The sequence below is a fragment of the Lathyrus oleraceus genome, chromosome 4 (assembly GCF_024323335.1).
Source record: "Lathyrus oleraceus cultivar Zhongwan6 chromosome 4, CAAS_Psat_ZW6_1.0, whole genome shotgun sequence".
NCBI lineage: Eukaryota > Viridiplantae > Streptophyta > Magnoliopsida > Fabales > Fabaceae > Lathyrus > Lathyrus oleraceus.
In genome coordinates this window covers 316,632,824-316,659,762 of record NC_066582.1, presented here as the reverse complement: position 1 = coordinate 316,659,762, position 26,939 = coordinate 316,632,824, and the positions used below count along the sequence as shown (strand labels likewise).

The window sequence follows — 26,939 nt, the reverse complement described above, 5'->3', positions numbered from 1 at the left end:
AAGGTCTTCAACGTGCAAAGTATTTAGGCGTGGACATCGGCTTCAACTCTCCCTCAACGTCTCTGAAGCGTTGCTTGCGCCAAAAATGTAGCAGACTGGTGTGACGTTCGTCACACCATGTGTGACGTTCGTCACAGGAGTGTGCAAGGCGTGACGCTCGTCACAGCCTCTGTGACGCCCGTCACAGGCACAGCACCTGTGTTCTTGTACTTTGGGCTGGGCTTTGACATTTGGTTCATTTTCTCTCTTTTTGCACCTCCTTTTCTTCCATTTTTACTTGCGCTTCAAAATAAGCCACCTGAGACAAATAGGAAGAAAATACCGCATAATATCTAATAAAATGAAGTGAACTGGAATAAATAATGATAAAATTTAATTGAATTAAGTCCTAAAATATGATATAATTTCATGTTATCACAAAACACAAGACCTCAAAAGATCTTCAAGTGACTGAATAGTCCTCTCCGTTTGACCATCAATTTGCGGATGATATGCCGAACTCAAACGCAACTTCGTACCCAAAGCACTTTGCAAACCTTTCCGAAATCTCGAACTGAACCTCAGATCTCTATCTGAAACAATGCTCGACGGAATACCATGGAAACACACAATCCTTTCGATGTACAACTTAGCAAGTCTCTCCATCGAATAATCCATCCTCATCGGAATAAAATGAGCATATTTCGTTAACCTGTCCACAACGACCCAAATCGCCTCACAATTACTCAATATTCTCGACAAACCCGAAACAAAATCCATAGAGATACTATCCCACTTCCACTCGGGAATAGATAACGGTTGCATCAAACCAAACGGCTTTTGATGCTCAATCTTTGACTTTTCACAAGTCAAACACGAATACACAAATTCCGCTACATCCTTCTTCATACCTTGCCACCAAAACATCTTTCTCAAGTCTTGATACATTTTAGTAGCACCAGGATGAATACTCAAACCACTTCTATGCCCTTCCTCAAGAATCCTCTTTCTCAAATCCGCAACATCCGGAACACAAACTCGATCACGACACCTCATGATACCATTCTCATCAATCTGAAAGTCACCACCTTTGCCTTGATTAATCAATGTCATAACATCGACTAATTTCAAATATGACTTCTGACCTTCTCTAATCTCGTCAAGAATTCCACACGTAAGCTTCAACATACCAAGCTTAACACACGAAGGCGTCGCTTCACAAACCAAACTCAAATCTCTAAATTGCTCCAACAATTCCAACTCTCAAATCATCAACATAGACATGTGCAATGACTTCCTACTCAATGCATCAGCTACAACATTCACCTTTCCAGGATGATAATTCAAACCAAAATCATAATCTTTCAAGAATTCCAACCATCTCCTTTGCCTCATGTTCAAATCTTTCTGATCGAACAAGTACTTCAAACTCTTGTGATCACTAAACACATCAAATCTCGATCCAAACAAATAATGTCTCCAAAGTTTCAACACAAACACAACGGCGGCCAACTCTAAATCATGCATCGGATAATTCCTCTCATGAACCTTAATTTGCCTTGAAGCATAAGCTACCACTTGCCCTTTTTGCATCAAAACACCTCCCAAACCCAACAAAGAAGCATCACAATACACAACGAAAGTTTCTAACGGATCCGGTAAAATCAAAATAGGAGCCGTAGTCAATCTTCTCTTAAGCTCTTGAAAATTCGCTTCACACTGCGAAGTCCAAATGAAAGCTTGACCTTTCCTAGTCAACTGCGTCAATGGTAACGACAACTTAGAAAATCCTTCAATGAACTTCCTATAATAACTAGCCAAACCAAGGAAACTTCTAATCTCAGCAACAGACTTAGGAGCTTCCCACTGAGATACATCTTCAATCTTCGTAGGATCCATAAAAATACCACCACTCGAAATCACATGTCCAAGAAAACTTACTTCACTCAACCAAAACTCACATTTAGAGAGTTTAGCAAACAACTTCCTCTCTTTCAACACCGATAACACAACCTTCAAATGCTCGGCATGATCCTCTTTACTCTTGGAATAAATCAATATATCATCGATGAACACAACAACAAACTTATCCAGATAATCATGAAAAATTCTATTCATATACTCCATAAATACACCAGGTGCATTAGTCACACCAAAAGGCATCACGGAGTACTCGTAGTGACCATACCTTGTCCGAAAAGCAGTCTTTTGAATATCCTCAGCCTTTACACGAATCTGATGATACCCAGACCTCAAATCAAATTTGCTAAACACACAAGCTCCAACCAGCTGATCCATCAGATCGTCAATCCTCGGAAGTGGATACTTGTTCTTAATTGTCACTTTATTCAGTTGTCTATAGTCAACACATAATCTCATAGAACCTTCTTTCTTCTTGACCAACAGAACAGGTGCACCCCACGGTGACACACTAGGACGAATAAACCTCTTCTAGAGCAAGTCTTCAAGTTGACTCTTCAACTCTTTCAACTCAGAAGCATACATTCTATAGGAAGCCATCGATACAGGACTAGTTCTAGAAACTAAATCAATCGAAAACTCAACCTCACGTTTCGGCGGTAAATCACTTATATCGTCAGGAAATACCTTCGCAAACTCACAAACTATTGGCAATTCTTCAATCGTCCTCTTCTCACGAATATCCAAAGTTGCCAACAACATAAACAACTCGGCACCATCTTGCACTGATTCCTCAACTTGCTTAGCAGACACAAACCAATCTTCCTTCGCACCAACCTCAGGAAAAATAACCGTCTTCTCAAAACAGTTGATATACACCCAATTAAATTCTAACCAATTCATACCCAAAATTACATCAAGTTGCTCTAACGGGAGACAAACTAAATCAATTCCAAAATCCCTACCAAAGATACTCAACGGACAATTCAGACACACATAGGAAGTGGAAACAGAACCCATAGCAGGTGTATCAATAACCATACTTCTACGCATACCAGATAATATAAGATTCAATCTCTTAGCACAATCCAAAGAAATGAAAGAATGTGTTGCACCGGTATCAATAATGGCAGTCAAAGGTGTACCATTAATAAAGCACGTACCTTGGATTAGTTTATCATCGGTAATGGCCTCCGCACCAGACAATGCAAACACCTTCCCCTTCGCTTGCTCCTTCTTTGGCTTATCACATTTGGTACTAATGTGACCTTTCTCACCACAATTGAAACAAATCACGCTCGAACCAACTCCACAATTGTTTGCTCTGTGACCACTCTTGCCATACTTGAAACACGTCACAAAATCCTTACTACAATCAACAACACGATGACCTTCAACGCCACAGTTGAAACACTTAAGTGGAGTAGAAGATCCTCCCCCACTTGGCTTCTTGCCAAAACCAGATTGTCTCCTCTTGTCATCATACGGTTTCCCACGATCTTGGTTTTTCCCCTTCAAACTCTTGTAGAAAGAAGCACTTTCCCTACTATCCTCATCATAAATCCGACTCTTGTTAACCAACTCCGCAAAACGAGTAATCTGTTGGTAACCAATGGCCTTCTTGATATCATGTCTCAAGCCATTCACAAACTTCAAGCATTTAGATCTCTCAGCATTAGCAGTATTGTAATGAGGACAATACTTGATAAGCTCCTGAAATCTAGCAGCATATTCAGCAACCGTACCATTTCCCTGCTTCAATTCAAGGAACTCCACCTCTTTCTTCCCACGACAATCTTCCGGAAAATAGTTCTCCAAGAAGACATCACGGAAAAGAGCCCAAGTAACCTCAATGTTGTCTTCTTCAAACCTCTTAAGAGTATTATTCCACCAATCTTCAGCTTCCTTCTCAAGCATATGAGTACCAAACTGCACTTTCTAAGCATCAGTACAGTTCATGACTCTGAAGATCTTCTCAATTGCCTTCAGCCAAGCTTGAGCTTTATCAGGTTCATGCTCACCCTCAAAGACAGGAGGATTGTTCCTCTGGAATCTCCCCAAAGCACGGAACTCGTCATCATCTCCATTTCGGTTACCAGCATTCGCTTGAGGGATTTGACCAATGGATTCAGCCAACAACCTTAGCGCCTCAGCAATGGAATCATCATTCCTGCCTGCAACCATCGTCCTGAACAGCCCGAACAACCAGACAAACAGTATCGATCGTGTCAGATACACAAGTCAAATACGACGGAATGGAAAACCTTAACGACTATTGACCAATTGGTCGACCAGGCTCTGATACCACTAATGTAACACCCCTTTTTCTACCCCAAAATACTTAACAGATAATCAGAGTAAATAAGCACGCATATAAACAAAAAGGCCTCACATCGACGTTTTCAAAAACTAAAAGCTTTCAAAAACCAACATCATTCATCATCAATATACAATACACCAGGTCATTTAAAATAACATATTTCAATTACCATGAATATTCAAGAATATGCGTTCGCGGCGGAAAAATAATGAATACTCATGTATTTCATAAAATGATACATGTCCCATACCATGATCATCTCTCAATAATCTCCTCAAGATAAAATAAAACCGTAATCGGAATATTTGGCACTATGGTCTCTCAAACAGCAATTGCAAACCAGCATGTTCACAAGTAATAACGTAATACTAATCAGATATGAGTTCAATATTACTAATCTACCCAGTGTTACATGACCAGAGCATTGACTCATTACCTAGTCTTCAAACTAAAATACGGAAACTCTCAGGCTAATCTCGAGCGAGCTACCGTCCACTTACTTCAGCAATACTACTCTGGAGTATCTGCACGATGCCGTGTAAAGCATCATTCCAACAGAAGGGTGAGAATTCAAATCATTATGAAGAAGTATAATAAGGCACAATGGTTAAATCAATAATTAAAGGAATTCATCACACTTCGTATAACCATGTAAAATGATACTAATCAACATTTATTTCACATGTTTCAGACATCCATCAAAACTCAAGGAGTATAATATTAAAATCCAATGCTATATTCCCAAATATACACATAACTACAATTATCACATAATCACATATTTTACCAAGTTATGTATCCAAACATCACCAAATTCAATTATCATATCTCATACACACCTCACAGTCACATCAATGCACACATTCAATTATCACATAACTCTCATGTGACTCAATGTAAGACACGTGACTCTATGCATGCGGTACCTCAATGTGAACCCAACGTTTCACCGCTTTCCGATTCAATATCTAGAATCCAAGCCACGCTTCCGATCCGGACAAGATCAAAGCCACTACGCCTATTTCCAATTAAGGATCAACGTCTGCTACACCTATTTCCATTCAAGGATCAACGTCTAATACCATGTGAATCCACGGTTTCACCACTTCTACTATGAAGCCGACCATGCCATGAATGAATGTACAAATACCAATACATATGCAATTAAGATCATATCTACCATCTTAACATTCCACATATCACCATAATTCAACTATATGAATTATCCACTAATGGTACATATACACATTGATAACAATATATCATTAATAAATATAGGCTAATTATCAAATACGCACACTTAGATTTCATTCCAAATGGAATACAACTTTTAAAATCAAAATTTTTCATTTTTCACAACAAGTAACCGGTTAACGCTCGGTGGGTAACCGGTTAACATAAAACAGAATTAATTTCCTGCGCAGATTTTCAAGCAAGTAACCGGTTAACGCTCAGTGGGTAACCGGTTAACACAAAACAGAATCAACAGATTTTTAAGCAAGTAATTGGTTAACGCTCGGTGGGTAACCGGTTAACATAAAACAGAATTAATTTCCTGCGCAGATTTTCAAGCAAGTAACCGGTTAACGCTCGGTGGGTAACCAATTAACACAAAACATAATCAACAAATTTTTAAGCAAGTAACCGGTTAACGCTCGCTGGGTAACCGGTTAACATAAAACAAAATTAATTTCCTACGCAGATTTTCAAGCAAGTAACCGGTTAACGCTCGGTGGGTAACCGGTTAACACAAAACAGAATGCAGAATTTTCTGCGTTTTTCATTGTTGGAGGACTTTCGGACCTTCGATTTCGATTCCGTAAAAAGCCTAACGTTCAGGAAATTATAACTCATACAGTACTCTAAGTATATAACGTTAATTTGCAGTTTAACACAATCAAATCACCACAATTCACGAATACTCATCAAAACCTAACAATTTCAAACAACCATACAAAACTAGGGATTTCAACCTAAACATATTTCTACCCATTGCCCCAATTATACTAACCCATAATAATAAGGATTTTCCCCCTTACCTCTTCAATTTTCTGGAAACCCTAGCTCCTCTCTTGTTCTTCCCCTCTTCTCCTGACTTTTCCTCTTCTTTTTCTCTATTGCCTTCAATGAGCTAATGAATCCTAATTCTCACTCTCCTACCTCTTACTATTTATATTATTATATTTGGGCTTAAGAGTGATACCTCTAATTTAATTAATAGGCCCAATAAGACCTAATATTTAAATATCCTTATTTAATTCAAATAAATCAAACCAACTCAATATACACGCCAAGTTAATTAATTCCATTATTCATTATATCTCATATCAACTAAATAATTAATTAACACACCAAATTAATTAATATATACGATTATTATACTACCTAACAACCAATTAATTAATTAACACTCCAAATAAATAAAATAAAATATAGTAATACTAACATAAGAAATAATTACTAAAATAGGGTTGTTATATCCTAGGTACTCCTATGGAGCCCTTTCTTGTGTGCATATGTGTTTTTATACAAATGATGTTTGCAAGCAAATAGAATGGGGGGATGAGAAAAGAATTCATTAATTATATTTTTGTGTTTGACAAGACCTTCAGACTTGTGCCTACGTACCAACATAAAAATGAGGGATCAAAACCTCGTAGTTCGTGGTATAAATTTCAAAGTGGATGCATTGCTTTTAACAAAAGTTAGGTTTGAAAGGCACAAAGGCCTAAAAATGGTTTGAATGAGTTAATTCTTTTTGGCTTTTTGAAAATTTTAAGTCAAGTATAGTTAAGTATATTTACAAGTTTGATTAAGAAAAGAAGTTTGAAAGTGCAATGGCATAAGGCCAAAGTTTCTAGTTTGCAATATGGTCTAAGTTTAGAAAAACAATCAAAATCAAAGAAGTTTTTAAAACGAGAGAGAGATTTTGAAATTAAAGAAACGGGGAAGAGATGAAGAGACTAGTCCTAAGCATAAATTTAAAAGTTAAGAGTTGAAAAGATCTGACCAATGGTCTGCAATCCAATAGACAAGAATGTCATATAGAAACACAAATTCCCTTGGACATTAGAATCAAGAAACAAACAATACACAAAATATCAACTTGAAGAGCAAGGCATCAAATAAAGATAGTCACATCCAAGCTTAGCAACTCTATGATCTTCTTCAAATTTACCCATGTAGTAGATGAATTTCAAAATGCCATAAGTCACAAGTTCAACGTAACAGCTTCACAATGATCATGTTGCAAATGAACTCAAATGGATCTTCACCGATGTACTAGGTGAAGTTTCAAACTCCAAGCACTTGGTTATATGAAAGTTGGCATTGGTCAAGTCCTTTGCATATGTAGTGCTGCCTAAATTCTAAGTCCAATTGTCTCAGATCAAACCAACAGTCCACACAAGATATTTTTTAGGGTCTTTTGTTCTTATTATGTACATTAATGGTCAAAGACCACACAAACAAACGCAAACAAAATATATCATAAAATATGGTCCAAGTGGACAAAGTGAAAATGACATTAACATAAACAATTAGAATTGTATGAATAATGGAAAAAGAATAAGGCTTAAAAATAAAGTGCATTAAAAGTAAATGACTTGAAATTAAATGTTAGTTGTTAATGAGTTAGAAGTTAGTATTGTTTTTGCTTTTGCTATTTTGTTTAAGTCATTCTTTGGAGAACACTCAACCCACTTATCACAAGCATGGATCCTTGAACCAATACATCTTCCAAAGGAAGGAAAAAAGGCCAACTTTCCACACAATACCATGAAAGAGGGGAGACTTACAACCTCACTAACTAGAATGATATGCCTTTTGTGTCAAAATTTTAGTGTTATGTTAAGCAATCGTAGTTGGACTTATGTAGAAGTCACAACTATTTGAGGTCGGGCAATAGAATTTCGGTGTTAATGCATGTTAGAGACATAGTATGATGAACTATGCTCATGAAACATACCACACACAAAAAGAATATGCAAAAGTGGGTGCCTAATCTCATCCATACTTATGTTGATTTTGCAATCAACTAGCCTTAGGATATAGAGATATCATAGGTCCATGACATGAATGCATAAAGAAGGGGAATGAGATGAAGAGGGATGGGAAATGGATCAAACTCAAATTGGACAAAGGAGGACTTTTACCAAATTAAGATCATTCATTCATTTTGGGAGATGGAATGTACATTCCATCAATCCCCTAAATCCAATGATCTTAACTTAACAAAATCAAATCAACCTTGATCAAGGCCCAACAACACAAGTCAAATTTCCAAAGTCAATCAAAATGGCTCTACACGACTTATTTGACATTTATTCAATTAAAAATACTAAAAATAATATATTAAATTAAATATGGTTGGTCAATGTCCTAAAACCTTATCAAAACACCAAAGAAATGGCCATGAGATTTATCATAGGTCAAGCAAGGTCAAAGGACCTTGGAGAAAAAATTTCAGAATTTTTGGAAACTTAAAAGTATTTTTAAACAATTAAAAATATTCACAAAATCAATTAAATCATGAAAAATATTAATAATGATCCAAAAAATTATTTTAATTCAAAATATGAAAGAGGATTTTATTTAAATTTTTTTGGTGAAACTCTCATATTTTTTGGATCAATACTAAAATTAATATGAATTAATGAAAATCAAAGGAATAAAAAATTAAAATCAAAAAAATATGGACCACTTGATCTCCCTCATTAATTGAGGTGGCATATCAAGTGGATCTGAGCGCGCGTTCCACCATACACCAAGTTAAATGTTCCACACGCGTGGTAATCACTTTGGACGCCCTAGATTAAAACATTTTAAAATGAATCAATGGTTCTGAATCGTGCCACATCACTGCCGGAGCCAAAGGCCGGTCATCTTCTCCGATGACCCTGGCCGGACTGGTTCAATCATCACCATAACATAAATGAAAAATGAGGACATGATCTGAAAGATAAAATGGCGTAGATCACGAATATCACCTCAATTTTAACTAACTTCAAATATATAGAGAGATATGTGGAGTTGAATTTTGAGGTGTGTCAACTGAGTTACTTCGATTTGACCTCAAAGAAACTCAATCTTCTTGCCTACATTGATAGGACTTTAGACAACCAAAGATCCAAGAGAATTAATGAGAATTGAGTGAGAATCAAAGAGAAGATTTTTTTTGGAAAATACCTTCAATGTTATGCAGAACTTGATCTCTCTTGCTTCATTTCGTGTTTGATCTTGCTCAGGTAGCTTGCAGAAGTGACTTAGGATTGGTACAAAGCTTTGGATCCTGGAGTTTTTGAATTTCCAAACAGTAAGATTCAAACTCAATTTTCAAATGAAAATTATCAGGTTTTCCTTTCAAATGTGAGGGTTCCATGTATGGAGGCAAAGATGGCGCGCAAGTGTCCTTTGAAATGAGCATAAAGGGTCTCTATTTATAGAAAAATGAAGTGTTATCTGCACACTTGAAAATTTGTCCAAATTTGGCAATGTGAATGGCACGCGTGCATGGGCATGTACAGGCCCATGAAGCATCTCAATTAGATCCAAAATCCAATGAAATGAAGTCTGAATGAATCTTGAATGGAAAGGCAAAGTTATTTGATCATTTGAAGCTTAAATCTTGCCAACTGATACAACCCTGTTTACACCATGCGCAACCCCTCAAAATTCATCCAAAATGAATGAATTAGGACTCTTTGGAAAGCTTAGATCAAGAGGAATAACTCTTATGTTGAACATTTTTCCATTTGGAACTTGTATCATGGTGAACTTTGAGGTGGAAGTTTGGAAATTTCAACATGTTAGAAAAATTTCTAAGTGTCAAGTCACATACTTCATTATTCCACCTTGCTTAACTTTTTATGTGAGCTCCAAATGAGAAACGTGTCTTCATTAAAGTTATATCTATTTTAAAGACCTTCAAAATGGTCACCAATTTGACATCATTTTGATTTGGAATGAGTGATTTATGCATTTTTGAAGTTGAGGAAAATCACTTGTTCAATGGTATTGGTCCAAAATGACCTATAATGTATCCTCATATCACATGCCCATAAAAGTTGAATTAGATTTCACTCCAAACATAAAAGCTGAAGTATACATATTGAATTTGATTTTGAAACTTGGAAATCTTTCATCTCCTAAAAATTGAGCAAGTTATGGCCTTGGGAAGTTGACTTTCAAATTAGGGTTTAGACAAAATGACCTATAATATTTCGACATAGAAAATGACTTTCCAAGAAAAATTAGCTCTAGACCTAAACATGAAAGTTGTTTGGAATGTCATTTGGAGTAACGTTTCTCTTGGAGTCATTTTCATATGATGAAAATTGTAGGAGATAGGGTCTAGGGAGACCCAGTTTTGATTAGATGAATTCATCTAGCCAACCACCATCGACCAACTTGCTAACTTGCAATTCTATTGACTTTTTAGGCTCATGGTAGATCATATATGCATGAGATGATGGAATTTGAAGTGTAATTTGAGAAATTTGATCAATTGGTGAGGAAGCTTGTTGTAGAAGTTACTCAAGATACCCAAATAAACTAGGGTTTCCAAGGCAAACCAACTCCAAACTCTTGAAGAAATCTTGGTCAAAAATAACATGTAAAGATCATTGGGACTCATATATGATGCTTAGAGACATTGTGGATCAATCCTTGGTTGTGCTCTTATCCACGAGGGTCTTAAACCCTATATGTGAACTTGATAGATCAAAGGTGATCATGCCTTACCTACAAAAGAGTTAGACCAAGGCAAAGACATATTTTTGGTATTTTGGTTAGTAAAAATGATAATATACAAGTATGATAGAATCACATGGTGCTTGGTAATCTCTCCCAAAACAAACCCAATGAAAGGGGAGTAAGGAGGATGCCAAGGTATGATCCCAATGCTAATGTATATGATGAAATTACGTGGGGGATCTTAGGGTCAAAATTGGGGTCTTACAGCTGCCCCTATTTAAGGACATTCTAACTGAGGAGGTGAAGGTTAATATCTTCATATCCACTCAGTAGAATGGGCTTAAATAACAACCTATAGAAACAAATTTTGGTCCCTAAGAGACCTCATGATACATATGACATGATTGTAAAATAAACTCTTTGTGGGGAAATATGGCCACAAAGGAAAAGGAATCAGAGAGACCGAAGGTCCGCAGGAGTATAATGCATTCCGTAAGGGAAACTCACTAGGGAGATAAGAATCTGAGGGGACTGATCAGCCGACTCAACTGGCCATTTTACTTGGGAAATGGCGAGCAAAAATCATTCTGAGAGATTAACAACCACCGAGCGCTGAATCAATGCTATCGGGGATGGGAGAGAAAATGCACCTACTGCTTGGGGAGAACCAATGAGGTTCCACACTTAGGGCTTACTTCTTTCGAACCACTGTTGATATTCCTTTTAAATGAAATCGATTGTTTAAAATTCATACTTTCATATATTTAAGAAAAATGATTCTAATTTAAAAAATTTAATTTCAAAAATGATCATAATAAAATTTAAATCTATTTGGCTGAAAATAAACAAGAGTAGAAACAATTGGATAAAATTTCAACTTTATTTAATAGAATGGTAGTCTGTAAATGACATGACTCCATAGATCTTTACAAAGTTGAAAATTTGTAATTTACATGGAAAATGGTTACGTTGAATACAATGATCACTAATTCTTCTACCAACTCTTGATACCCAATGTGCTCTTGGCTGCTGCTGAGGATAATAAATCACCGTCGATTATTGTGCTCAAAACGTCTTCAACACTGAAGATCGGCAAGATGCAGTTACTTTCCATAATCCCTAATTTTTGCATAAATTGCCCCAAGGTGGGGTATTCAATTCATCGGGATAACTCTTTCTGTTTTATGTCTCTAACTTTTTCCTGGATCGCCCTTACAGGTTTTCAATCCACCGAGACGCTCATTTTTTCCTAAACCGCCCTTTCGGGTTTTCAACTTAGCGAGCTGTTCTTTTATTTTTAGGCGAAGTATTTCTTGTCTGCATCTGCATTCACAGGATGAGTTAACTCTTCACCATCCATAGTTGTAAGAATCAATGCACCGCCTGAAAAGGCTCTCTTAACAACATATGGGCCTTCATAATTAGGAGTCCATTTTCCCATAGAATCTAGTTTGAAAGATAGAATCTTCTTGAGCACAAGGTCACCTTCTCTAAAAACACGAGGTCTAACCTTCTTATCAATAGCTTTCTTCATCCTCTGCTGATACAACTGACTATGACACATGGCAGTCAACCTCTTATCTTCAATCAAATTCAGCTGATCAAATCTGGTCTGACACCATTCAACCTCAGTCAACTTGGCTTCCATGAGCACACGCAATGATGGGATCTCAACCTCTACAGGGGGCACTGCTTCCATACCATATACAAGAGAGAAAGGGGTTGCCCCTGTTGAAGTGCGGATGGATGTACAATACCCATGCAAAGAAAATGGGAGCATCTCATGCCAATCCTTAAATGTCACAACCATCTTCTGAATAATCTTCTAGATGTTCTTGTTTGCAGCTTCAACAACCTCATTCATCTTGGGTTTGTAGGGAAAAGAATTATGATGTGCTATCTTGAAGTCTTTGCAAAGAGCTTCTACCATATTATTATTCAAGTTCGATCCATTATCAATAATGATCTTGCTTGGCACACCATAACGACATATAATATGATTCTTGATAAACCTTACAACAACTTGCTTGGTTACATTTCCATACAATGTCGCTTCAACCGATTTCATGAAGTAATCAGTTGCCACTAAAATGAAACGATGTTCGTTCGACGCTTTGGGCTCAATCATGCCAATCATATCAATTCTCCACATGGAGAAGGGACATAGGGAAGAAATAACGTTCAACAGTGTCGGAGGAACATGAACCTTATCCACATAGATTTGACACTTGTGGCATTTTCTTCACAAACTTGCAATAGTCAGATTCCATTGTCAGCCAATGGTAACCTGCTCGTAACATCTTCTTCGCCATTGCATGTCCATTGGAATGAGTACCAAAGGAACCTTCATGGACTTCAGTCATCAATAGGTCTGCTTCGTGTCTATCCACGTACCTGAGCAGAACCATATCGAAGTTTCTCTTATAAAGCACATCACCATTCAGGTAGAAGTTGCCGGCTAATCTTCTCAAAGTCTTCTTATCTTTCAAAGATGCCCTAGACGGGTAAATCTGACTTTGGAGGAAACACTTGATATTATAATACCACGGCTTCTCGGCTTTGATTTCTTCAACGGCGAATACATGAGCTAGCCTATCAAGACGCATCACATTTAAATTGGGAACCTCATTCCAATATTTCACCATCATCATTGAAGCCAATGTTGCAAGAGCGTCTTCCATCCGGTTTTCATCTCGAGGGATATGATGAAACTCAACCTTTGTAAAGAAAGTTGAAATCCTCCTCGCATAATCTCTATATGGGATCAAACCGGGTTGATTTGTCTCCCATTCACCTTTGATCTAATTCACGACCAAAGTTGAATCTCCATAAACGTCTAAATGCTTGATTCTGAGATCAATGGCCTCTTCAAGCCCCATAATGAAAGCTTCATATTCTGCCATATTGTTTGTACACTTGAAAGTCAATCTAGCTGTAAATGGAAAATACGTTCCTTGAGGAGTAATGATTACTGCCCCAATTCCATTAGCATATTGATTAACAACTCCATCAAATACCATGCCCCAACAGGAACCAGGTTCTGGCCCTTCTTCAAGAAATGGTTCATCACAATCTTTCATCTTCAAGTACAAGATCTCTTCATCAGGAAAATCAAACTGCACTGACTGGTAATCTTCAATCGGTTGGTGAGCCAAATGGTCAGCCAAGATACTACCTTTGATTGCTTTCTGAGATCGGCATTCAATATCATACTCTGATAACAACATCTACCAACGGGCAATCCTCCCAGTTAAAGCATGCTTCTCAAATGTATACTTGATTGGATCCATTTTGGATATCAACCAAGTGGTATGATTCAACATGTATTGACGCAGACGCTTAGCAACCCAAGCTAATGCCCAATAAGTCTTCTCTAACATAGAATACCGAGTCTCACAGTCAGTGAACTTCTTACTGAGGTAGTAAATTGCAAATTCCTTCTTTACAGTCTCGTCTTGCTGACCAAGAACACAACCCATACTATCTTCAAGCACAGTCAAATACATGATCAACAGTCTTCCTTCAACACGTGGAGACAAAATTGGAGGCTCAAGCAGATATTCCTTGATACTGTCAAAAGCTTTCTGGCAATCTTCGGTCCAATCACAAAACTGATCTTTCCGAAGAAGCCTGAATATAGGCGGACATGTGGTAGTCATGTGTGAAATGAATCTTGAGATATAAATCAAGCGGTCAAGAAAACCTCTGACTTGCTTCTCAGTTTTGGGCGCGGGCATCTCTTGTATTGCTTTGACCTTGGCAGGATCAACTTCAATACCTTTCTCACTGACAATAAATCCCAACAACTTACCAGAATGAACACCAAAAGTAAACTTATTGGGATTAGTCGGAGTTTATACTTCCTCAAACGCTAAAATAACTTCAGCAAATGCTCAACATGTTCCTCTTCATCAACTGATTTTGCAATCATATCATCAACATATACTTCAATTTCTTTATGCATCATATTGTTGGTGTAAGCCCTAGAGGCCAATACTTTTGGTACTTGTATCGAATTATTTATTAATAATAAAAGGCTTGTTCTTTATTACGTTTGTTTAATAAAGTCCCTAGAATAGCTAGTTTGTTTAACGTATCAAGTATGACTTAATCATGAGATCACATTAAACATAAGGACACTATTCTTAAAGTATCCGTAGTCGAGCTTTAGTGTGAAGTGGGATAACATTAAAGCATTAAGACTATTATGTTTGTAGACTGATGATCACATCTCATGGATCATGGATAAAGAGTTATCAAGTCTTAAACATAGGTATGAATATTAAGAGTAATAATTATACCGGATTGACCCGCTATGAGAATACTATATAGAAAGTTATGCAAAGTGTCATAAGTTATTCTCATGGTGATAATGGTGTATACCACTCTTCGACCTGAAACCACTATGGACCCTAGATGTAGAGTCGAGTGCTTTATTGCTGATCAAACGTTGTCCGTAACTGGATAACCATAAAGACAGTTGATGGGTACTCCACGAAGCATGCTGAGGGACATGAGTAACCTAGATGGAATTTTCCCATCCTGCATAACAGGATAAATGTCTATGGGCCCAATATTGAACTGGACAAGGATGACACGGTCTATGCCTTGTATTCAATATAGACATAAGGGCAAAAGGGTAATTATACACATAAGTATTATCACAGAAGGAATTGTCAGATCACATGACATTTTCGTGTCTTGGGTAGCAGTGATGTGTTGCTAGATACCGCTCACTGTTTATTATGTTAAATGCGTGATTTAATATAATTGACAACGTCACGAAAACCTACAGGGTCACACAAAGGACGGTGCCCTTAAGTGAATTATAGAACATCGTAAGGTACGGTGTACTTGAGTAGAATACGAAATATGGTAAGGTACCATGGGCTTAAGTGATTTTGGGCATATTATAAGATATGGGCCAAAATACACTTAAGTGGGCCTTTTAGCTTGAAGCCCACACAAGTGGTTCTATAAATAGAACCCTTGTGCAGAAGCATTGAGAGCGGTTGCATTCCAAAGGTTTCAATCGTCACAAGAGGTAAATATTCTATCACTGATCATGACCATTTGTAAGGATCTCTAAAGGAGAAAATTTTAATTTCCGCTGCGTTTTGGATCGCAATTCTCCTTCACATATCATGAAAAAGAGTAGTCATTGCTCTCTGGTAAAACTAAGTAACTAAGAAAAACAACTTCTAGCCACTTGCATGATCTCTGGCTGGAGGAGCAAAGGAGTTAACACGGTTTATCAACTCGTGGAATTGATTTGTCATACTGCTCATGTATCCCAGAAATTCTTGTCCCATGTTAGCTAACTCTTCTCTGAGGGCGTCTTGTTCTGACATCAAGGCTTGAATGATGGTGTTATAATTATCTCCGGGCATATGATGTCTAGGATCGGGTATTGCCGACTCTTCGGTCGGGATGGGTTGAGGAGGAGGGTCAATATCATAATAACCAGATGGTGTCTGAGGGTCAGACTCAGCATAAGGAATCTGGTTGTCACAAATCTCATAGTCCTGGATGGATTCAGTAGATCTAGCAGGAGAGGGTATTCCGTTCAGATTGTAGAGCCAGTTATTGCGGTTATGAACACTAGTCCTCGGACTAGGCAAGGTGAATAGGCAAAGAACTTGGTTGTTAATTATTAGTTCGAACTCTTCAGGCCCGAGGTTTGCTATAAACATAATGTTGAAGAGGAAGGGTATACTCATAGTCGCAATGCCACAGAAAGGGCTTAGGTCAAGCATAGGTTGACGTAATCCGATAGCATTACCAATCATGGTTATCAATCTGCCTATTTGAATTGGTGCTCGTTCATCTTGGATAAGGCGGTCAAAGTTCGCCAACATAAAAGTGGCACCATTCACAGGACGGTTCTGGGAAGCACAAAACATGATGAAGAGTTCATCACGTGATACTGTAGTAATATTTGAGTTCTTCCCAAAAAGGGTGTGGGCCAGGATCTTATGGAAATAACGAAAGGCCGGATTATGTATGTTTCCAGAAAGAAACTCATGTTCCTCGGGGTCGTCATTTCCAGTCAAATTTCCCCAAAAATGTTCAAGTTCTCTATATTCAAAAAGGTCTTCTTGGCTCACTGTGAATGTATCAAAAGTGGTAGGGAAACCTAAAAGGTTGGTAAAATCTTGAATGTTAAATTGATACTCCATGTTGAACATTCTGAACTGAATGAAACCTCTGCTTATTCCTTTTCCATGGCTGGGTAGATAGATCAGGGAGCTAAGGAATTCTAGCGTTAGTCTCCGGTAAGTGACGAATTGTCTTTGGATAGGAGTGGTTTCCCACCCTATTTGACTCAGCAAATACAGGACACTCTCTCTTAGTCCAAGGGCAGTCATTGCCCAATCATCAGCATACAAGCTAGGAAGCATCTCTCTCTCTGCTAGTTCCTCAAACTTTTGTTTCTGAGCTTTCCCTCTGAATTTGATACCCATACGATCAATTTGTCCCATCAGGTTAGTGTTAGCTAGAGAGAAGAAAAACAAGAGTTTTAGTCAGGATTTGGCCAAATGCCGAAAGAAGAAAAGAAGAAAATTTTTATAAGTTAAAATAAATTAAGAATGAATACTAAATAAAATTAAAAAAAATATTTGTGGGTTGTCTCCCACAAAGCGCTTTATTTAATGTCGCAAGCTCGACATAAAAACTATCAAATATAATCTATAAATTCTGGAGGCATTACGTCTAAGTGCAGGACTTGCAAATCTTCATTGTTCTCTGCATAGTGATAATGTTTTAGACGCTGCCCGTTTACGATAAATGGTTCCATAGATTTGCCTTTAATTTCCACAGCTCCACTTGGAAAGACATTGGTGATTTGGAAAGGGCCTGACCATCTAGAACGTAGTTTTCCTGGGAATAACTTAAGTCTAGAGTTGAACAAAAGGACTATATCGCCTTGTTTGAAGATTTTTCTTGATATACGTTTATCATGCCATTTCTTCGTTCTTTCTTTGTAGATTCTGGCATTTTCGTAGGCGTCTTGTCGAAGTTCCTCTAATTCGTTTATGTCAAGAATTCGCTTTTCACCAGCGGCCTTATAGTTTAAATTTAGATTTTTAATAGCCCAGTAGGCCTTATGTTCTAATTCTACCGGGAGGTGGCAAGATTTTCCATAAATAAGCTTAAATGGGGTTGTCCCTATGGGAGTTTTGTAAGCGGTTCGATATGCCCATAAAGCTTCTGGTAGTTTCGATGACCAGTCTTTCCTTGAGGTGGCGACTATTTTTTCCAATATTTGTTTGATTTCTCTGTTAGACGCCTCCACTTGTCCACTGGTTTGAGGATGGTAAGGTGTTGCTACTCTATGTCTTACACCATACTTAAATAGTAGTTTTTCGAGTATCTTAGATATGAAATGCGATCCACCATCACTGACTACTATTCTTGGGACACCAAATCTTGGAAAAATTATATTCTTAAAGAGTCTAGTTACTACTCATGTGTCGTTTGTTGGAGAAGCTATAGCTTCAATCCATTTTGATACGTAGTCAACCACTACGAGTATGTACTTGTTACCGAAAGAAGGTGGAAAAGGTCCCATGAAATCTATTCCCCACACGTCGAAAATCTCTACTTCCAAAATGCCCTTTTGTGGCATCTCGTCACGTCTAGATATGTTTCCTGTGCGTTGACATCTATCATATTTCTTGATAGCCGCATGCACATCCTTCCATATGTTTGGCCAATAAAGACCGGCTTGTAGGATTTTGGAGCAGGTCTTGGATGTACTTGCATGTCCACCATAAGGAGCGGAGTGACAGTGTTGGATTATATTTTCTATCTCTTCTTCAGGTATACACCGACGGAAAATACCATCGGGGCCTCTTTTGAAAAGTAAAGGGTCATCCCAGTAATAATGTTTTATGTCATGGAAGAATCGTTTCTTTTGTTGGTAAGATAAATTAGGTGGAACTATTCCGGCAGCTAAATAATTGACGAAGTCAGCGTACCATGGTGTAACACATATAGCTAAGGTGGTCTCTACCTGTTTATCAGCTTTATTTTCTTCCAAAGTAGCTATAAGTTTATCGTACGAGAAATCATCGTTGATCGATGTTCTTTCCGGTTCCAGGTTTTCGAGTCTAGAGAGGTGATCTGCTACTACGTTTTCAGTTCCTTTTTTATCTTTGATTTCCAGATCGAATTCTTGTAGCAACAAGATCCACCTTAGGAGTCTAGGTTTAGCATCCTTTTTTGTTAAGAGGTACTTAATGGCGGCGTGGTCAGTGTAAACGATTATTTTAGCTCCGACCAAGTAAGAACGAAATTTATCTAGTGCAAATACTACTGCTAAAAGTTCTTTCTCGGTCGTGGCGTAATTCATTTGTGCTTCATCTAGAGTTCTACTTGCGTAATATATGACGTGAAGCTTTTTATCCTTTCGTTGTCCTAAAACAGCGCCTACGGCGTAATCACTTGCGTCACACATTATTTCGAATGGTTCATTCCAATCCGGGGTCTGCATTATGGGTGCGGAGATCAATGCTTGTTTAAGCGTTTGAAATGCTTCTAAACATTTATTGTCAAAGATGAATTCAACATCTTTCATTAATAATCCGGTCAAAGGTTTAGTTATTTTAGAGAAATCTTTAATGAATCGTCGGTAAAAACCGGCGTGTCCTAAGAAGCTTCGTACTTCTCTCACAGTTTTCGGAGGTTGAAGGTTTTCGATTACTTCTATTTTGGCTTTGTCTACTTCAATTCCTCTATTTGATATGATGTGTCCTAAAACAATTCCTTCTTGTACCATAAAGTGACATTTTTCCCAATTAAGTACTAGGTTTACTTTTACACATCGCTCTAGAACTCTTTCTAGGTTTTCAAGACATTCTTCAAAGCTTTGTCCGCATACGGAAAAATCGTCCATAAATACTTCCATGATATTTTCGAGAAAATCGGCGAATATTGCCATCATGCACCTTTGGAAGGTTGCGGGAGCATTGCACAAGGCAAACGGCATTCGTCGATAAGCGAAGGTACCAAAAGGACATTTGAATGTTGTCTTTTCTTGGTCATCAGGATGAATTGGTATTTGAAAGAAGCCTGAGTAACCGTCTAGATAGCAGAAATGAGAATGTTTTGCTAATCGTTCTAACATCTGGTCTATGAATGGTAAAGGGAAATGATCTTTTCGGGTTGCTTTGTTTAGTTTCCTATAGTCAATGCACATTCTCCATCCCGATTCGATTCGTTTGGTTATAGTTTCTCCTTTTTCATTTTCAATAACTGTTATACCTCCTTTCTTTGGTACTACGTGTAGAGGACTAACCCATTTGCTATCAGATATAGGATATATGATACCTGCCTCTAATAACTTTGTTACTTCCTTCTTCACTACCTCACTCAGGATCGGGTTTAGTCTCCTCTGATGTTCCCTAGAGGTTTTATAGTCTTCTTCTAGCATGATGCGGTGCATACAAATAGAAGGACTTATTCCTTTAAGATCGGTGATGTTGTATCCTAATGCGGTTGGATATTTTCTTAAGATATGTAGGAGTTTTTCGGTTTCGAGTTTTCCTAGGTCTGCATTAACTATCACTGGTCGTTCAAGTTCTAAGTCTAGGAATTCATATCTCAGATTTTTGGGAAGTGTTTTCAGGTCGAGGTTTGGTTTCTTAAGGCATTGCGCAGGATCCGATGTCATTGCTAAACATTGGTTAAGTTCGTCTTCTACACGATAGTCAAACAATTTGTCATTTTCTAACTCTGTTTCTTTTATGCATTCATCGATGATATCCATAAAGTAACATGTGTCTTCTATTGCAGGTGCTTTCAAAAATTTGGAAAGAATGAACTCAATTTTCTCTTCTCCTACTTCGAAAGTGAGTCGTCCTCGTTTTACGTCTATGATCGCACCGGCGGTTGCTAAGAATGGTCTTCCCAATATAATGGGTGTAACTTCATCTTCTCTTATGTCCATCATTATAAAATCGGTTGGTATGTAGAATTGACCTATGCGCACGGGAACGTTTTCAAGAATTCCTACAGGATATCTAACAGAACGATCTGCTAGTTGCACAGACATTTTAGTTGGTCTTAATTCTCCCATTTCCAGTTTCTTGCATATGGATAAAGGCATAACACTGATACCGGCTCCTAAATCGCAGAAGGCTTTATCTATGACAAATTTTCCTATGTGACAGGGTATAGAGAAACTACCAGGATCCTTAAGTTTTGGAGGCATATTCTGGATTATGGCGCTACATTCAGCAGTGAGTGTAACGGTTTCGCTCTCTTCAAGTTTCCTTTTATTAGAAAGAATTTCTTTTAAGAACTTAGCATATGAGGGCATCTGCGTAATAGCTTCTGTAAACGGAATTGTGACGTTTAATTGTTTCAGTAGGTCAACAAATTTTTTAAATTGGCCCGCATCTTTGGTTTTAATAAGCCTTTGAGGGTAAGGGATAGGTGGTTTATAAGGTGGTAGAGGTACATAAGGTTCTTTCTTTTCTATGGTTTCCTTATTACTTTCTTCCTTTTCCTTAGGTTTACTTTCTTCCTCAGTTGACTTTTTAGAGTTTTGGTTTTCCATCCTTGGATCAGACGGTCCTTCTACTTCCGTTCCACTTCTTAATATGATTGCATGAGCGTGGCTTTTCGGGTTAGGTTGGGGCTGTCCAGGAGATGTACCAGTTGGGGCAGCAGTAGGCGCTTGTTGTTGAGCTACTTGTGAGATTTGTGTTTCCAGCATTTTGTTATGGGTAGCCAGGGCATCTACTTTACTTGCTAGTTATTTAATTTGTTCGCTAGTGTGTACATTCTGGTTTAAGTCCTTATTGGTTTGCTGTTGAGAAACTATGAAGTTCTCCATCATGATTTCCAAGTTGGATTTCCTAGGAACGTTATTGTTAGGTGTAGATGGGATCGGCTTTTGATATCCCGGAGGTATAGCTGGGGCTTGATTTGGAGCTTGTCCTGGTGCGTATAAAGCATTATTACTCTTATATGAAAAATTAGGATGGTTCTTCCAGTTAGAGTTATAGGTATGCGAGTAGGGATTTCCTTGAGCATAATTCACTTGTTCTGCTTGGATTCCTGTTAGGAGTTGACAATCTGCAGGAGTGTGACCTTGGATTCCACAGACTTCGCAATTTTGAGTTGCGGCAACCACGGTGGCTGGAGGTGATACATTTAAACTTTCAATTTTCTGGGCCAGAGCATCCACTTTTGCATTAACATGATCAAGGCTACTTATCTCGTACATGCCACTTTTCGTTTGAGGTTTCTCTACCATTGTTCGGTCGCTTCCCCACTGATAATGGTTTTGGGCCATGCTTTCGATAAGTTGATAAGCATCGGCATAAGGTTTATCCATAAGCGCACCACCTGCGGCGACGTCTATTGTTAACCTTGTGTTGTATAAGAGACCATTATATAAGGTATGAATTACTAACCAGTCCTCTAAACCATGGTGTGGACAAAGTCTCATCATGTCTTTGTATCTTTCCCATGCTTCGAAAAGAGACTCCTTATCTTTCTGTTTAAATCCATTTATCTGGGCTCTCAACATAGATGTTTTGCTTGGAGGAAAATATCGGGCAAGAAAGACTTTCTTCAACTCGTTCCATGTGGTAACTGAGTTGGAAGGTAGAGACTGAAGCCATCTTCTAGCTTTATCTCTTAACGAGAAAGGAAAAAGACGAAGTCGAATTGCCTCTGAAGTGACACCATTAGCTTTAACAGTATCAGCGTATTGGACAAATACGGATAAATGAAGCTTTGGATCCTCGGTAGGATTTCTAGAGAATTGATTCTGTTGCACTGCTTGTAGCAGCGAAGGCTTAAGTTTGAAGTTGTTTGCTTCGATTGCGGGTGGAGCAATACTCGAATGCGGCTCATCTTGCGATGGAGCGGCGTAATCTCGAAGAGCACGAGCTGGTTCTGCCATCTCGGGTATCGGCGAAGGAAGAAGATTTTTGAGGCCGGGCACTTCGATAGGAGGGAGATTGTTTGCAGCACGATATTCCCGAATTCGTCGTAAGACTCAGAGATATAGTTCAATGTCGTTGATTCGTAAGTAAAACGACTCGCCTTGTGAGCGAGTGTGTGGCATACAAATCAACGAAAGAAAAAAAAATAAAAATAAAAATTGCCTTAGTCTCTACAGCGTAACAGAAGAGTTACGATATCGACTAAATAAAAGTCCCCGGCAATGGCGCCAAAAACTTGATCGCGACTTTATGAGTCTATTGGGGTATTAACTGCAAGTGCACAGTCTAATCGCGTAGTAATAAAAGATATCGATCCCACAGGGACTTATGAATCGATATACCGTTTTCTAAGGTTACTTCGTAAAGCTAAGGCGGATGATACTTTGTTGATTAGGGGGAAAAATAAAACTAAAATAAGATCTAGATTAAATATCAAATAAGCGGATATCGGTATGTAGTTCGTCGTAATTAGGGAATCAAATCTTTGTTGGTTTCTTGGTTTTAAAATAAATCTTTTCACTAGACACTATTGATTAAAAACCTTTTCTCAAACTCTCGTTCTGTTGAATAGACCATGACTTTATATTAACGTAGTTGTCACTTATTAGTTAAGTCCAAAATCACTTTTTGAAAACAACAGAATCTATAGAAACCTTTATTAAGAAAATACTAACCGTTTAAACACCCTCGTCTCAAACTCTCGCTCTATTGACTTAGATTATATAATTAAACTTAAATGCTTAACTCTCATCCTCACATTTAACCTTTAAAAATATTTTTTGAAAAAGATTAGAATTTAATTAACTCTAAAAATTGCTTTCGCCCTGATTTAGAAATAATGTCCAATTTACACTGTCCAGTTAAAACTCAATCTTTCGTTCTATTGATTTTAACTTCTTTATGTCTTTTACTCTCGTACAAAAACTTTGGGATTAACCCTGTAAATTGAGACCATAAAAAGAGTGACTTTATTTTTAAATAAAATTAAACCAACTTAGTTTTGATTCCTTCATTCCGCTTACTTTACATACCGATATCTAAAATACTTAGCCGGACATGCTAAACGGGTCTAAACAATCATCATGCTTAAATAAAATCATATCAGACAAACAATATAAATAAACAGTAATGCAGGACATATATATATTAAAATAATAAATTAAAGAACCTGAATAATTAATAGCAATCTTGAACACTCCACCACAGACCGGTTGGATTTGTTCTTGAACTCTTCAATCGGACAGGAAAATAAAAGCGAAAGAATAAAATACTATGATCTAACGTAAGGTTAGATCCAGTAAAAGATACACAATAGTTTCTGGTGTAGAAACTATTGTGTGAAAAATTAATTAAGTGCTTGAAAGATTTACTGGAAAAGAAAGAAATAAAAATTGCTAATGAAATAGAAAGCTGTAGAAAAGTAATGCTGTAAAATATGCTTGCACGGCGGAAAGAGACGGGGGCTTCAGGGTTGGATAAAAGCAACTATTTATATTAATCCTTTTTGTAACGGTTTCCAAAAATGCCTTCCGTAAGTAGTCTTCACGTTCCAAGAGTCAAGCGGAAGAATAGGCTTCAACGTGCCTCTGTTGCGCGTTAAAAGCCAAAAATATAGGAGAGGGGTGTGACGTTCGTCACACCATGTGTTACGTTCGTCACACCATGTGTTACGCTCGTAACACAAGGTAGCAGGGCGTGACGCTCGTCACACCTTGTGTGGCGGTCGTCACAGGTTCAGCGCTCCTGGCTTATAAATATGGGCTGGGCTTTAGTGGAATTTGCTTCTCATCATCTTTTTGCACCCCCTTTTCTTCCTTTTTCACTTATGCTTCAAATAAGTTACCTGAGACAAATAGAAGGAAAAATACCAAGTAATATCGAATAAAATGAAATAAATCGAAACAAATAATAATAAAATTTAATTAAATCGAGTCCAAAACTGTGATATTATTTCATGTTATCACATCACTTCCTGTAATAATCTCAATTTTTGTGATGAGGAACTCCCTGAGGAGGGTAGGAATCATAACTTGGCTTTGCATATCTCCATGAACTGCAAAGATGACGCTTTATCCAATGTACTAGTTGACATCGGGTCCTCGTTGAATATGCTTCCAAAGTCAACCTTATTAAAGTTGTCATACCAAGGAGCGCCTATAAGATATAGTGGCGTGATTGTCAAGGCCTTTGACGGTTCGCGCAAGACAGTGATTGGTGAAGTGGACCTTCCAGTGAAGATAGGTCCGAGTGACTTCCAGATTACTTTTCAAGTAATGGATATCCACCCGTCCTATAGTTGTCTATTGGGAAGGCCATGGATCCACGAGGCGGGAGCTGTTACCTCCACATTGCATCAGAAGCTCAAATTTGTCAAGAACGGGAAGTTAGTCATTGTTGGCGGAGAGAAGGCACTGTTGGTTAGCCACCTATCATCTTTCTCTTATGTTGAAGCTGAGGATGAGGTTGGAACTCCATTCTAAGCCTTGTCTATTACTGCTGAAAAGAGAGTTAGGGCACCTATGTCCTCGTTGAAAGATGCAAGAAAGATTATTGAGGAAAGAATTGTTGATCAGTGGGGACGAGTGGTAGAGGTCTCCAATAACAAGAATATAACCGGTCTGGGTTTTCAGCAAGGTTCTTCAGCTGCTAGATCAGAGGATATGCAACTCAGCTTCCGTAGCGGAGGGTTCATTCATACCAATGAACAACACTTAGCTGCTGTGCTAGAGGACGAGGAAGAGGAAGAGGAAGACTACACCAATTTTGTGACGCGTGGAAAGGCTTGCAACAATTAGACTGCCGTTGATATTCTTGTTATTATGCATCGATCTAAGTAATTGCTTTTATTTGTTTTGAAAACCTTTCTCTTATGCCTAAGGGAGAAGTGAACATTGTTTGGGCATTTCAAATTGGTCATTGATAAAGTAGAATTCTATTCATCCACATCTATGATGTTTTGTTTTTACTTTTTTTGCTTTATTCTGAAAATGGTAATCACAAAAAACATAAATAAATAATATAATTGTCCATCTACATAATATTTGATCGCAAACTCACTTCTCTAAAATCAAAATATCAAATAATTATGCAGGTTGGTTTCTAACCCCATTGAATACAATGATCCTTCTCCTTCTCCAAATTTTGAATTCCCTGTGTTTGAGGCTGAGGAGGAAAGTGATGAAGAAGTGAGTGATGAATTGTCTCGTCTTCTTAAGCATGAAGGAAAAGCCATTCAGCCATTCAAAGAGAAGATTGAACTAGTCAACTTGGGTTCCGAGGATGATGTGAAGGAAGTCAAGATTGGGTCTCGACTATGTCCAGATGTGAAGAAGGGGTTAATTGATCATTTTCGAGAATATTCAGATGTATTTGCTTGGTCCTATCAAGACATGCCTGGTTTGGATTTTGAGATTGTGGAGCATAGATTGCCATTGAAGCCAGAATGCCCGCCAGTCAAGCAGAAGTTGAGAAGAACGCATCCTGATATGGAAGTAAAGATCAAAGAAGAAGTACATAAGCAGATTGATGTCGGTTTCCTCGTGACTGCCGAGTATCCGCAATGGGTGGCCAATATTGTGCCTGTTCTAAAGAAGGATGGAAAGGTCCGCATTTGTGTCGATTATAGAGATTTGAATAAAGCCAGTCCGAAAGATGATTTCCCTCTGTCACACATTGATATGTTGGTAGACAATACAACTAAATTCAAAGTCTTTTCGTTTATGGACGGATTTTCCGGATATAATCAGATCAAGATGGCACCCGAAGATATGGAGAAGACCATATTCATTATACCTTGGGGAACATTTTGTTATAGAGTGATGCCTTTAGGTTTGAAAAATGTTGGTGCAACTTACCAGAGAGCAATGACTACTCTTTTTCATGATATGTGAAGGAGAATTGCGATCCAAAACGCAGCGGAAATTAAAATTTTCTCCTTTAGAGATCCTTACAAATGGTCATGATCAGTGATAGAATATTTACCTCTTGTGACGATTGAAACCTTTGGAATGCAACCGCTCTCAATGCTTCTGCACAAGGGTTCTATTTATAGAACCACTTGTGTG

The 26,939-nt window shown here is 37.9% G+C and overlaps 1 non-coding gene across 1 annotated transcript; it reads left to right on the top strand.

Moving 5' to 3' along the window:
- Window positions 1-22,347: 22,347 nt before the first annotated feature.
- Window positions 22,348-22,454, top strand: LOC127077815 (small nucleolar RNA R71). The gene has a single exon (XR_007787586.1). It is a non-coding gene; the product is annotated as a small nucleolar RNA R71 (small nucleolar RNA).
- The last annotated feature ends 4,485 nt before the right edge of the window (window positions 22,455-26,939 follow it).